Source organism: Copidosoma floridanum, unplaced genomic scaffold, assembly GCF_036245765.1.
Source record: "Copidosoma floridanum isolate Cflo_tuat_1 unplaced genomic scaffold, Cflo_Japanese_pri ptg000005l, whole genome shotgun sequence".
NCBI lineage: Eukaryota > Metazoa > Arthropoda > Insecta > Hymenoptera > Encyrtidae > Copidosoma > Copidosoma floridanum.
In genome coordinates, this window is record NW_028321882.1 from 11697524 (window position 1) to 11712677 (window position 15154).

Here is a 15154-nt window from a genome sequence, read left to right on the forward strand (position 1 = left end):
ATAATAAATTATTTTAGAAGGTGATTATCGTCAGATTCTTCCAGTGACAAAAAACGGTAATAGAGAAGTTTTACTTGAACAAACTATTAAATCTTCATTTTAATGGAACTCATTCCAAATTTTAAAATTAGAAATCAATATTTGTTCTAGCGGTAAAGAATTTTCAAAATTATTATTAAAAATTGAAAAAGGGGAAATAAAAACTTTTAACATTCCTAAAAATTGGATCTCAAAAGATGTATGTTTTCAAATATTTTCTAATATCTACAATTGTTTAATGAATAGTGTTATACTTACATCACATAATGAGAACACCTCTTATTTGAATAGTAAAATTTTTTTTAAATTAACTGAAAAAATTAGAACTTACTATAGCGTGGATAACGCAACTTATCAAGGGGTTGATAAATCAGACGATAATATTTATTTAAGTTTTCCGGTGAAAATGTTGGACATTATTCTTGAAGGATTACCACCTCATGAACTGAATCTAAGAATTGGTATAATAGTGATGTTACTGAAAAATTTAAGTATATCAGATGGACTCTGTAATGAAACGCGTTTACAAATCACAAACTTATTACTGTATAATATAGAAGGAGAAATAATAACTGGAGAAGAAATTGGAAGTAGAGTCTTCATTCCAAGAATAACTTTAGACACAGGAAACTTCTTAAGATTACCGTTTATTTTGTATCGTAAACAATTTCCAATCGTTGTGGCATTTGCTATGACAATAAGCAAATCCTAAGGTCAAAGTTTCGATAATGTAGGTTTGTATTTTAAAAAACCCTTTTTTTAATGGTCAATTACATGTGGCTTTATCAAGATGCAAAAATAAAAATTATTTATTTATTCAAGTAGAAAGGCAAAAAAATACAGAAATAAAAAATATTGTTTGGAAAGAGATTTTTACATAATTTATTAACTTTACTTGATGATGTTTATAGATGAATCGGCAATATTTATGGTCATAAATTGAAAGTCACTTATGAATGTTTCATCATTTAACAAGTATACATGACATGATGCACGAAAAATGGTGTGGGGGTCTATGGAGGGGCTGTGGGGGGTCTGTGAAGGGACAGGCAAAATTTTATGGGGGGCTGTGATGGGAGGTCTAAGGAAAAAGTTAGAAAATATCAAATTAGCGATGAAAGTGGTCGAATTTCAGCTTATTAGTGGGGGTCTGTGGGGGGATATGTGGAATGCCCCACACAAATAACAATATAATTTAGGGAGATATATATGTACATATGTAGATTAAATCGACACTTTTTGCGAATTCAGTTCGGTTGATAAGCTCTAAGAGTTTAGTCACGGTATAAATTAAACTGTAGAATACTTTTACTTTGATACATTTAATTTATATATGGCTCTGATTTTACATAATTCAGAAAGCAATGAAATTGTAAACGCGTGTGAAGAAAGTGATGTCTTGAGCTCAGAAAGTAATTAACAGTAAATTACTGAAGATGAAACTCCGAGCACTGAATTCAGTTCGGAAGACGAAGAAACTAGGGAAAATGATGATTATGACAAAATTATGATACAAGAGGAAGTGATGATGGAAGGGACTCCAAATAAAGGAAGCCAGTTTATTTACCCTGGTGCATTCATTACTATTAGAGAAAGTATTTTGTCGATTTTATTACTTGCGCTGCGATTTAAAATTCGCGGAGTATTTTTATCTCTTGAATTACATATAATTTCGATGTATTACTATAGTGAAATTGGCTCACGCACGTGAAATGGACGATGGAAAAGAAGATACTCTAAATGCACCTGTTTTTGTGTGCACGACCCCCTTTACTTGTGAGAACATAGATGATTTTCGGCGGCTTGTTCCTTTGGACTTAAAAGAGGTCGTTTCACTCCCGCACAGTCACTAAACTCTTATTTTCAACACGTAGGATGGACATTTGGGCCTATCTTTACACCAACTTTTTTGCATCTCGTAGACATTTTCTTGCAGTGAAGTTCCACTGCCTGTTGGAGTAGTGTTTTCCTAAGATCTACACGTTTGCCAGCGTTTCTGCAATTGAGACAACTTTTCTTTCCTTGCTGTCAAATTTTTTTCACTCACTGGGCGATGCATTCAATCGTTGCCTCGTAGTAGCTGAGCATAAACGTGTCATTAGATAAAGACGCGATTCTTAAATTTTCTTCATTGCGATAACTCTTGGTATCTGAGAATTTAATTTTATTAACGCAATAAATTTCTTATTATGTTAAACTCCGTAGTGTTGGGTTATCAAGGCTCCTTTCAAAATGAGTTTCACATGATTTTCAACAAAGAAAAATTCTTGTAAGATAAGCACTTTAAAGATATGTCAGTAACTCTAACCTGGCAATTGCGCTTCCTGACACCTGTAAATTTGAGGCTACGAGAAAAATCCAGTTTAGTTTATTCATAAAATTGGAAAGCAAAATCGCGATGGTCAGCGTTTTCTTTGGAGAGGATAAGATAGGTTATATCTTCTACAAGAATTTTTAATGAGTTTAATGCTTTTTGGAACTTATTCTTCTCTACATTCCAGGCTTTTACTAAAGAACAAAATTTTTAACTTTATAAATCAAAATATTTTCTGTACAAAAGCCGAACTCAGTTTATACATGGACGATGATTTGGATAGCTGCGAGGCTTTAATAAAGTCTTATGACCGTATTAGCGAAGAGATAAGAACACATTTACATACTAATTGGAGGACACGTAGACTTAGACTTAAGACGACACGTCGATTCTTGCCAGGATTAAAAAAAACATTCTTTACAACTAATTAATTCGGATATGTGTGATATGGAAGACGAAAAATTTTTAAAGGTTTTTTGGGGTTTATAATAACAAAACTCGAGAAATGAATTTGAATGTAGCTTTAGATAGTAACTACATTATTACAGTGGAATAAGGTGACACAGGGTGAGCGTGTAGTCATATTTAGGTAATAAGAGTACGCATACAATAAGTATAAACGGACTCAGTAGCTAAGTATCAACTTACTAATATGTGACGCTTTGCATCACTTGCGACTAAACTATAAAAAACTTTGCACACATACGTAAATATAAATTAAGTTGAATATATATACACATGCATCCATTCCTTGGGATACCTTACAAATTTAAAAGCTTTATAATGACAGCACGTGCCAGTAAGTCAATTACTGTCTAGGATTCCAAGTCCATTCAATCGTGATTACAATTTTTACTTACTGTATACTCTTGTAACTTAGATATGACAACAAGCAAAAAACTTATAGACCAGACATTGTCAGATAAAGAGAGTCATGAATTAAAAGTAAAGTCAAAGAACGCACGTTGTGTGTAATCACAAAACTGTGTTCTCTCTCGAAAGGTGTTTTTTTGTTACGAGTCTTTGGTGTGTTACTATGTTAAAGCGGAGAGTACAAATTGGTGCAATATAGCTTATATTTCTTTGAACCAGGTAAATTAATTCATTGGCAAGAATTTTTAGACTTGGAAACTTCCTAATAACCGCCTATTTCATCACCAGCAGAATCGAGAATGTTGTAAAGGGTACACGTATAAAGGCAGGTGTGTCCAAGATCGAAGGTCTGCAGAAATGGACGAAGGTGTGCGCAATTATTATACAAATGCATTATTAATGTTGAAAATAAATAATTAATGGTTAAATATTTATTTAATGATCAAAATAAGTAAAAATTTTGTTAATATTAACTAATAGAGATTAACTATATAAGTAAGAATATGATAAGTATTAAAGTGCAAAACACCAATTAACTAGCTATGCACTCGACTAGTTAGCTATCAGGCTGCTTACAAGCTGAGAGTTTTTGGAGCTTTTAAGTAGCACGACACATTCCTGATAATGCCAATAACAGGTATGCTAATACATCACAACCCTTTCCCTTTCACAGATTAGGATGTAGTGATCGCCTCAGAAACTGTTTTGCATTGTTGTATCTGATCGTCTGCGTATCTTTTTTGTGATGTTTTGTTCATGTCTTTGACCACATACTTACTCCACGTCACTTACATTAGGCTGTAACAGATGAAAACGCATCCTCAAATCTCGCTTATACATCAAATTCGTTAGTATTAATCGCAGGTGTAAAAATGCTTGAACCCAAATACTATAGCCATAACTTTCTTATCTTGTATTTTACAATTCAGTTCTTTCTTTGCTATTATTTTTGATGCACATGCTATCGGTCCCTCACTTTCATATTTGTGCTTGTGCGATAGGATTGCTAATAGCCTGTAAGAAAATTCATCACAAGCCACTACTAGAAGCTCTTGAGGGTCTTAGTGAGCTAGTACTCTAGGAGAAGTTAATTCAATATTTATTTATCCATATGAAAGGATTTTTAAAATTACAATTATATTTTAAATGCATCACAAAGTATCTGTTGGTAAACTTTGTAATACTTCGTTGTGCTAATATTGGTGGATTATACACCTACGCATCAACTCACTTACACTATCTCTCACATACATACACACATAAACAGAGAGAGAGAAAGAGAGAGAGAGAGAGAGAGAGAAAGAGAGAGATAGCGTACACTGTAGACTTGCACCGACTATGCTCTCCTGTCTGTATTATCTTATACCTTTAGTACATTATTAAATGCTTATCAGAGCTGACGCTTCTGTCCTCTTATGCTTGAACCTTTTGTACTCGTTTACCTACCCTATTAGTGACTTCAGTCTTTTAAATTTGTAACTTAAACATCCCGTGTAAGAATTTAGCCGATGCAGTCGACATGCCCCTTGGCACTTTTGTGTACCAAAAAAGTCCTTTTAACGTAATAGTAGTCAGCAAATATTTACATTTATTATCAATAAGAAATTGCCTGTGCGAATGTTTCAAATAAAGAAAGAAATGCCTCTTCATAATACTGAAAATTCTTGTCAATCATGTGTAACGGGTATTTGTCAATTATCATAAATGGATTTGATGTGACATAAAAATCATTACATATTCGTATATTACTATTGCTCTTGAAAATCGACACGATTGGTGTTGCCCGTTCACTGACTTCAACCACTTTTAAATGACCAAGATTAAGCATTTATTTAATTTCTTACTCATGAGCAGCTTCAAAGCATGTACCTCTGATCTGCACTTCATCGCTACGGGTCTTGCATGGATTTTCAAGCGAATTTTTTTACTTTGTTTTTATTACAGTTCTGACGAATCACTAAATAACTGTTTAAATGTATAATTCAATTGATATTCAATGTTTTCTACCTTAATTGTATTTATTTCAAAATTTTATACTTTACCGACTGCAAAAGTTTATAATTCAAATACTCCGAGCCGTTGTCTACCAACTAAAGCTGGCTTTGATCATGGCAATACAAAACAATTAAATTTATACCTCCGATTAATAAACTGAATTGGTGGATATGAAAGTTTTCCCAACGGCTTTATAGCTCTATTGTCGTATGCTTGTAAATATATTTCCTAATCTACTAGTTTACATCCACGAAATCGTTCCTCATAAATTTTTTCTGAATCAATAGTTACAAACGTACTAGTATTTATCTGCAACGACAGCTTAATACAATTACATCGACAAACATTGGTTTCATGTCTATATTTTTTACAAAATTTATTTCTCTTATGTTGAAAGCGAAAAACTATTCCTGCTGTATTTTATCGGTGCTGCCGTCGACTTCTTTTAATATTTAAAACTACTTTTGGCTTTTAATGTAGTATTCTTTGCACAAACGTTTAAGACGCTCTTTTTGATGGCACAGGTTACATGTCTTCTCCTTGCAGCGACAATTTTTAGCTTAATGATTCACCTTACCGCACACACCTCTTTATTTATTATTTTTGTCAGTTTTTCTGCGCTGTTGTGTATTGATATGCTACTTCTGATTAACTGGCTTTCTGTGAACACTTTAAAATTTAAAAACTTCTTGCTTGTCACTATTCTTTTGTTCTAGAGTATCGTACATAACTGAAACGCTTTTATTTGTATGTGTACCCAAATGTTTACATATCTATGAAAACACATACGCATTTTCTATGCACCTGTTATGTGGCGCAAGTTATCACTTTCACATAGAGTGGGTATAAAAGGGTGTGGCTGATGACGCCATTTTCGGGACAGCATATGTGAGATAAGCAGTGGAGTGGGAAACACAGATTTACACGCACACATATATACATCTCTGATTAGCTTGTTATTTTTTCAGTTAGTCCCGAAAATGGTGGAGCTCATCAGTGATTTTCGGTCCCATCAGCCACACTCCCTTATACCCACTCTACTTCAACGCGTATTCTTACGAGAATGTAAATAACTTTTGTCGACCACGGCTTCTTTAACTATTTTGCTCCATGGGATTTAATACAGTAAATTATTGACAATGAGGGCAGCATCGTTAAAGTGCATAGCGAATACAGGCTTGGGAAGTGACTTATGTAGACATTACTTGCCTTCTCTTACTATATATATTGATAACATAATGAAATTATGCAGACGTCTGCATAAGTCGTTTTCTATCCTCATAATTATCCTCTCATTAATATTACTGCTCTCATAAGCTCTCTTTTGTTAACATACACTTGTATAAATATATATTACTAACAGATATGTACATTACGTAAATATTAATAACATTATGAAATTTTGTGGGTGTCTATATAACTCCTTTTTTGTCTTCATAATTACCCTCTCATTAATATTATCATCCGCATAGGTTCCCTTTTATCAATTCATATATACCTTTCTATGTACAGTGATTTTGGTGATTTTGGTGATTTTGGTGATTCTGGCGATAATCTCTAACTCACCCCCAGTATTTCCCGATTATCCTCCACAGCCCTAAGAAATAAGGAAAAATTAGTTGACTGTCACCTATCTTTAAATAAGGTTCAATTTCAAAAATCCCTAACTACCTACTGCTTAACATTTTCAGACAAAAAATGAAACTTTGTGTTTTATTCTATTAAATTAATCATAATAGTAGACTATAGTAAATGACGTACATTGATAATTAATAAAACGGAAACCCCAAAAAGCGTTTTGTACTTACGCGAAATTCTCGGAGGAATTCCATAATAGAATAGTTTCATTTCATGTTGCTACATCCTTTTGAAGTCCATGAGCTATATTTGATATTTGTCACTGAAGCTCTCATTCATCGAAATTATAAGCCGATATTGGATTTTGCCAAATAATTGCGATCGCGACCGCTCTACTTGATTTATACTATCTCTATTTTCATTTACAAGAATTTCAGACTTTTTTGTCAGAGTTTCAATATCTACAGCATTTAACATAAAGTTACATTTTTATTTATTGTGAAAACGCAGATGCAACAAGTACTTCAACTTTCTACGAGAACACAAGGTTTGGGTCGTAATCTAGCAAAAATAGTAAACTTCACCCTATATTTGGAAAAATCATATGTTAAGATCTCGTAAAGACCTCTTAGAGCCAATTACATAAGAAATTTATGTAAAGTTCTTCGTTTGCCATAAATTATTGCCGAAAAAGTGTATTTTCTTCCTCAAATTATCATACTAGTGTCACTACTAAAAAATTCGTCGATCTTTTTAAGTGCAGATAACGGTTATGGTCATGCGTTTTTTCAAGTACTTTTAACTAATGTATGACTTAATCATTTTTAAGTTATTAAGCTTATCTTATTTGACCCTTCAAAGCTCTAAAGTCTATGGCGATTTCGTTAATGCTCTATAATATCAGTGGTATGGTAGTATTGTAACTAGTAATGGATCATATCAGCTTAAGGATAAATAATATTGTTTATTCTTTCAGTAAGCTTCCAATTCTAGCTGTCTAGAAAAATATGGAGATTATATTCTAGGCCTTCTGTATACTTATAAATCATTCAAGTTCTCTACAATTTCATTGCCAGCCAAAACTCCACTTTTGTTGTTGCTAATTGTAATACCAACTTCTTCGACCTGCGTAATAAACAAATTTGAGCGGTTATAAAAGATGGTATCAAGTTGATAATTACACCTTTTTTGTTAATTGACATTTGAAATATTTCAGATGGTAAAACTAAATTTAAAAAATTAGATTTATAAGACTTATAAACATTGGATGCACTTATTTTGTACGATTAAATTAATTTTAAAAAAAATCAAAAGAAAAAAAACTTTTCATTAGGAAAAAATAAAAATAAGAAATACCGTCACTCATATTTTCTATAGGACAAATATCTAAACTTTACAATTTTTTAATCGGTTTTCTGTAATCACTCATAATCAATAAAACAAATTTAGTTTTGTTTTCATACTTACACTTGTAGCATAAAGCTCATTTTTTATTACTGTACATCACGCATTGTTTAGTTTTTCGACTCTGATAACGTCTGTCATTATAAGTAAAATGGGAATTATACTTTAACAACTCATTAGTCAGTCATCTCAAGCTGGAACCACGATATCTTTTTTTTCCAAGCTTTAAAAATAAATTTCAGTATCAGTCAGTGTGTGTAGACATTTTTTTATCATTGAAAAATAAAATAAATGTGAGTTGGCTGTTTTAAAGTTGTTATAAACTTTGTTATCACTGAAATTTTAATAACGCATCAAGAAATACGATTACCATACATTACTCTATACATTTCTTGTAACTCAATAAATATCTTTTATTTTTCTTTCATAATCTACAAGAATTATATTTGATGAATAATAAAACTGAACACAATAATAAACTTTACTTTTAACTATCATTGTAAAGAGCGCGCGGTGGCTCAGTCGGCTCTGTGTCTTTCACATGTGCTTTTTCACCACGCAATGCTCCTCGAGGAGGGTGTAGGCGACCTCCTCACAGCATAACTGCCTAATTTCCCCCTCCCCCCCTCCCAGTAATGGGAGGCCTCCCATCCCTCTTCCCTTCCTTCTCCAAAGTGCTAAGTGCCCATAGTAGTGCCCTTATTAAAGGAGCCGGACGTAGAGCACTATAATATAGAAAAAAAAAAAAAAAACTATAATTATAAATAATATTATATGTTCTTTTTAGTCACGAGACTTGATGCTGTATGTTATATGTAGACCAATAAAGAAATACCGTAATTTTATTTAACGTTACTAGCCAGGTGTCAGTTTTGGTATATTGTTGTTAGTAAGATAAAATAGTTTTGTCGATTGATGTAAGTTCTTTACACTTCAATACAATGTTATGCGTTGAAAAAACTTTAACAGAAAATAGAAACGTAGTCAGAAAAGGTTAGACTTGTTATTACAAACTGTAAAATTTGTGGTTGCTACTGGTCTTTGTTTGTTTGTAGTTAAACGTTAATGTCTCGTAAAAAAAGCTGAGCCTATTAAAAGTAATATGAAAAATTTATTAATCTAGTAATTGCAGTCAGTCTAAATGGAATTATTTTTGGAACGTATGCAAAGTGTACTCAAATTTTTTTACGTATTTACAATATTTCACCTCTACACACACAATTTTCCTTATATTATTGACGAAGCTCACATATTGTTGATAACCACTATACATATATTACTGCAAGTACGTTTTTAACGAAATCCGCATCATTATTACAAGCAATGCATCAATAATAATTATGTTTCTTTCACCACTTCTACTACAACTATTGTTATTATTATTACTCGCATGATTATTATTTTTACTATTGTTGTTATTATTATTATTATTATTATTATTATTCTTATTTTTGCTATTGTAAATACCACTGGTACTACTAAGGTTATTATTATTGTCAACATTGCTACCGTTATTATTATTACCGTCATTACTGATAATATCACTACTATTGCTCTTCTTCATCATTAATTAATTTTGTTTGTTCTTTTATTAACAAATTAACAATACTCTAGCAATAACGTTTATTTGTAAGAAACAGTCGAACTGACCTACGTATATGAGGCCCGGAGCATCCTACACTAGTTAGTCTCAATCAATCAATCTCACCATCCTCGACTTTCTTTTGCTCGAGGTCCTTTTTCTTGACTCATTTTGATCAAATTCCCTACACTGCTGCTCTAAATTAGTAGCTCTTATCCAACACTATCCTTGATCGCTTAGTCGAGGTCCTCTGACTTTATTAGCCAGTCTTTATATGTCAGTCGATTTCCAATTACAAGTCAGTTCCGATTAATTTTGCACTTAGTAACAAATAAACAGTGAGTGAGATTCAAATATAAAATCTTTTTAATTTCCTGCAACATACCTATCCTTAAAAGCAGACTTAGAGCAAGTCACTCAGGCTGCTTGTCTTTGTGTAAAGGAGCAAGTGACTTGGTCTGCTCGCGTGTACCTTTGCACCGTCTTGCAAGAGTGGCTGGCGTGGGGTTAAATCTTCCTCACGTACCGTACCGCCTCCCATCGCGGTCTACTTTCGTCTATGCGACTGCTTCACGAGAGACGTTAGTAAAGATTCGGAACAATAAGTTAAAGCTTAGCTCAAACCTTACGTATTTCGCCAATGTAACAAATAAATAAGTATATAACTGTACACATTCATTTACAATTATAAGAAAAATATTTTTCTAGCAACCTTACTTACTAGCAATGTTTTAAAAATTAACACATTTATTGTTCTCGGGTGAGAGTCAATTAAAAATCGTTTAAAAAAATTCAATTTTCTATACTTAACTTGTATTTTTTGTTTTCTAACTTTATAATAGTTCACAATTCTTATTCATTAGTTTTCATAAATATTTAGGTAATATTTTTAACATAAAAGTTATCCCGAAGTACGTGACTTTTCTGATAAATATTATCAAGAATCTCTTAGTCTTTATAAAAAATCAAAAGCAACGAATCTGAAAATTTAACCACTGAGAAACATAAAAAAATCACACTAAAGCTTTAAAAAAAAGTGCCAAATGCAATAAAACAAACTTATTAATGAAAAAGTAAGTTTTTTTTTTGTTTGATAGAGCAAGGAGGGAAAAATCTTCAGACACCTCGGAAATTTCGGTGGTAGTGTCGCATTAACCCAGTGTGCCTACCAACTGTAAACTGACCTCCCCTAAAAAACAAAGGGGCCTGAGAGAAGAAGGAAAAAGAAAAATAACAACAAATTTTAAAGGCCAGCTCGCTATCAAAGGGATGAGAAGAGGGGCACTTACGCATCGGAGCAAAGCTCGAATATTGGCTTGCGTCGGCACAGAGTTGGAAGAGCTTAAATTTTGGTGTTATCGTATGTGTGTGTGATGTGCAAGTGTACTGTACATAGTGTCTTCAAAGGCAAACTTGTAACTTGTGTAAGTGTTGTATTGAGTATAGGCCGTAAAAGATACGGCGGGCAGATGAGTGCTCCTGAAGGGAGCGTACGGATTGAAGTCGCGGTTATTCGGCAAAATTATGAAGATGTATCCAATATACGCATGAGGATTGAAGATCTAGAGTATCTTGGAGAATCTCAGAGTTCTTTGCAAGAGCGCATCTTATAAGGTCGAAGCAACCAGGTTGGATGTTTGCGAATATGGCGATGGTAGGATTAGGGTGGTATGTAATGGAGGCTCGAATTTTAAACGCTAGTACAGGGACTGCTTAAATTGAAGAGACGATGTTAAAATCCTTGGTAATCTTAGTGTTTCTGATGTACCTTGGAATACCAAGGACTGACCTCAGTATTTTTATGAAAGGGCCTTGGATACCTTTTAGATGGTTTTCCTTTGCAGCGCCCCACGTTAGAATGGCGTGAGTACTGATGCTCTTGATGATAACGTTGAAGGTGCGCAGCTTGGTCTAGGAGACTGCTTCGTTAATGAAAAACGGTTTTAGTTGCACGAACACATCGTATGCCTTGCGACAAGTGCAGATGATGTGTCAAAGGTACGTAAGTCGCCGGTCTAGCATGACGCAGAGGGCTCCAGTCGCTTTCTACACCGTTAACCCTTATCTTCTGTAGTTTTTTCCTTGGATTTATCCAGGAAATCAGTATGGCTATAGTCTTTGCCTCATTGACGACCAGTTTCCAAAGACTATACAAGTTATGAAGAGTGACAATATGCTAGTTTAGAAGGGTGATGCACCAAAAGTGTTGTTTTAACGTGCAGCTGACCATGATGTCATCTGCGTAGACGTATGTGTTGATGTTTCCCGTTAAGGCAGGTCGAGGCAAAATATTTTAAAAAGAATAGGTGAGAGTTTGGAGCCTTGGGGGACACCGGAGATGATTGAGCAGGTGTCGGAGATGGAGTCGCTTACTGTAATGCGGATGAATCTATCCAAGAGGTAAGATTTAACGGTGCCGATGAGGTAATGCGAAGAACTTAAGTAAACAAGCTTGTACAAGAGACCCTCGTACCAAACTCTGTCAAAGGCCTGGCGTACATCTAAGAAAGCTATCGCGTTAAAGTTTTTGTGGATGGGGCTATCGGAGAGGTCTTCGGTGACGCTCAAAAGCTAGTGTACTGCCGAATGTCTGGCTCTAAAACCATACTGGACGTCTGTAAGTATGTTGGTTTGGGAAAAAAACCTTGGGATTCAACTGCTCTTTCAAGAAAGTTAAGATGGACCTTAAATTCATGGGTTCTCCGTTTCTGCCAGAGTTTTTGGACTCTTTTCTTCTCCTCAATGAGACGCCTAAGATCGCGTGAAAGTTTAAGTACGTGTTGGGGAGCTGTGATTGTTGTAGTGACGTCTTGAGTACACTTGTTGAGTTTGTCCGTAAATTCGTTAACTGCTATTCCAAGTTCCACTTAGAATCCAATGGACTAGCATTTAAAAGGAGAGGATTCAAATTTGTAAGCAAGGTGGATCAAGCCTATGCGGCTGGTGGTAACGGGTATAGTAAGTAGGAATCTAAGGATCTCTAGGTTGACTGGGTTATGGTTGCAAGGGAGTTCTGCGGGAGTTTTTGCGATTTTTGTGTTTCCATCCCCACGATTTGTGCTTGGAGTTTAAGTCACCAGCCACGATCGTAGGGATGTTGGAGACAAATAGCAAGATTTTGCATTGAAGGTTAGGATCGTCTTTGAAAGGGGAATAGAGAGAGATTATTTTAATGAAAGTGGAGGATGTGGTGTATACTTCGACTCCAACTGCTTCGCAGTTCGTAGCGTTCGCACGTATAACTCGATGTTGCATGCCCTTGCGAACAAGGATAGTCATTTTGCCTCGCTGCTATCTCGTCTAAGTACTGTGTAGTGTGTCTTACGTACATAAGTACGTGTCGGGATCCACAAAAGTTAGTAGAGTATCAGTAAGATTCCACAAATGTCAAAATAAAAAATAAATCCACAGAATTGGGGTATGCAAGAGGTAGCAAGGGATTGGTGGGCGGGGGGGGGTTGGGTTAGATTTCAGAAGATTCGTGTAAAACGCCTTACACAAACAACTATATAATATGGATATATATAATGGTGAATTAAAAATAAAATAAAATGTATGCATGCATAAATAAAATGCATACACATTTATGTATACATACGAGCGCGCAATGGCTCAGTTGGCTGGTTTGTGAGACGGCATGCGGGAGACTACGGGTTCGTTTCCCAGCCAGTGCGACTCTCTTGAGCAACTATCTCTGTGAATTTTTACGTATACTTTTTCTCCACGCAATGCTCTTCGTGAACGGATATGCGACCTTTTTGCAGTAAAAACGGCCTACCACTTAGATCCTTCGCACTCCAGGTGGTCTAAGTTTCCTGTAAAATATGGTAATTTTCATTATAGTTTCAATAGTTTTTCTCACATCACTTTACTCAGTGTATGTATACATATCGAGATCCGTTAATATTAGTAGGATCTCCATCGGATTCTCTCAAAATGGTATGAGGGCTGTGGGATCGGTGGGGGTTTGGACAAAAACCGTGATTTACTGATTATAAGATTGATTCCATCCACTTAACTTATTTTTTCTTAAAATTTGTACATAAATTGAAGGTTATAAATCCAACTGAATTTAGCAATAAGAAAATTTTTTGCCCTACTGAAGTTTTATAACGAAGTGAATTAAAAATAAAAAAAGATGAATATCACTTTGTTGGCTGATGACACGACTGTGTTATTTAGTTCAGACTCTTGGATTATTAAGAAGTATGAACAGAAAAATTAAATATTATGTTCTATTAGTTTAACTTTAATAACCAAGCTACTAATAATGATAAAACATCTATTGTGACTTTTGGAAAATATAATGATTCAATATCACGTAATTTTTCCATAATTATGAATAATCATAAAATTAATATAAAAAGTGAGGCCCAGTATCTCGGACTGACCTTGAATAATAAGTTTTGTTTAATAATTAAGTTTTGATGAGATAGTCACATTAATGATACTATTAGAAGAACATAATTCTTGCTGTTTGCCTTTTACAGGCTTACATTTGTACTGAGGACCTGTCAGTAACTTACTGTATAGTACGTTTTCTTTCACAATACAGCGACTTATTATATTTTAGCTTGGGGATCAGCGTTTCAAAACGTTTTGGGTATTTTACAATCTTTACAAAAGAGAATTATTAAAATTATTTCTGACAACAAATATGAACAGATAAAACTTAAAACAAGATCACTTGAACTTTATCAGGCATATAATTTTAAATGTCTAGTCTGGGAATATGAGGCTCTACAGAACATGTATTTGACTGGTTCAAGCAAAACTAGAAATAAAAACATTCCGTATTTACGATGTAATTTGAACACTGGAAAATGCTGTTACAAGTACGAGGCCATTACATTATTTTATAAACTGCTGCAAGAACTAGAAATTTTGGAGAATGTAAAAGGAAAAAGAGACTAAAAAATTATGAAAGAATGGTGTAAAAAATTACAATAAAATTTTAAACAAAACAACTAAATTTAAAGAAACTATCGGTCATACTTCTTTGCTTCATGAATTTTGTTAGTAAAAAAGCAATGACTGCATTGTCTCCATTCTAACGTCTTTTTTTTTGTTGAAGATACGTTTTTCTTTGTTAATTTTGAGATCACTACTCCAACTTGCTAGAAAGTATTTGGTTTTAGTTTTATATTAACATACCTTTATAGATTAGTGAGAGAAAGGAATCTTGAAAAGCTGTAAATTCATTACTGTGTCTATGTATATTATGTGGTTAATATATAAATAAATAAATAAAATATACATATTTAAATAAAATGTATACACTTGTATGTATACATATCATGATTTGTAAAGATTCGTAGGGTCTCCATCAGGTTGTACAAAAGAGGTTTTGGGGCCGTGGCAGGACAGTA

At 33.9% G+C, this 15154-nt stretch overlaps 1 protein-coding gene across 2 annotated transcripts in view; it reads right to left on the reverse strand.

Moving 5' to 3' along the window:
• LOC106638560 (uncharacterized) overlaps nt 1–15154 on the reverse strand; it is a 304750-nt gene that overhangs the window by 217945 nt on the left and 71651 nt on the right. The gene's annotated exons all lie outside the window — the stretch shown is intronic.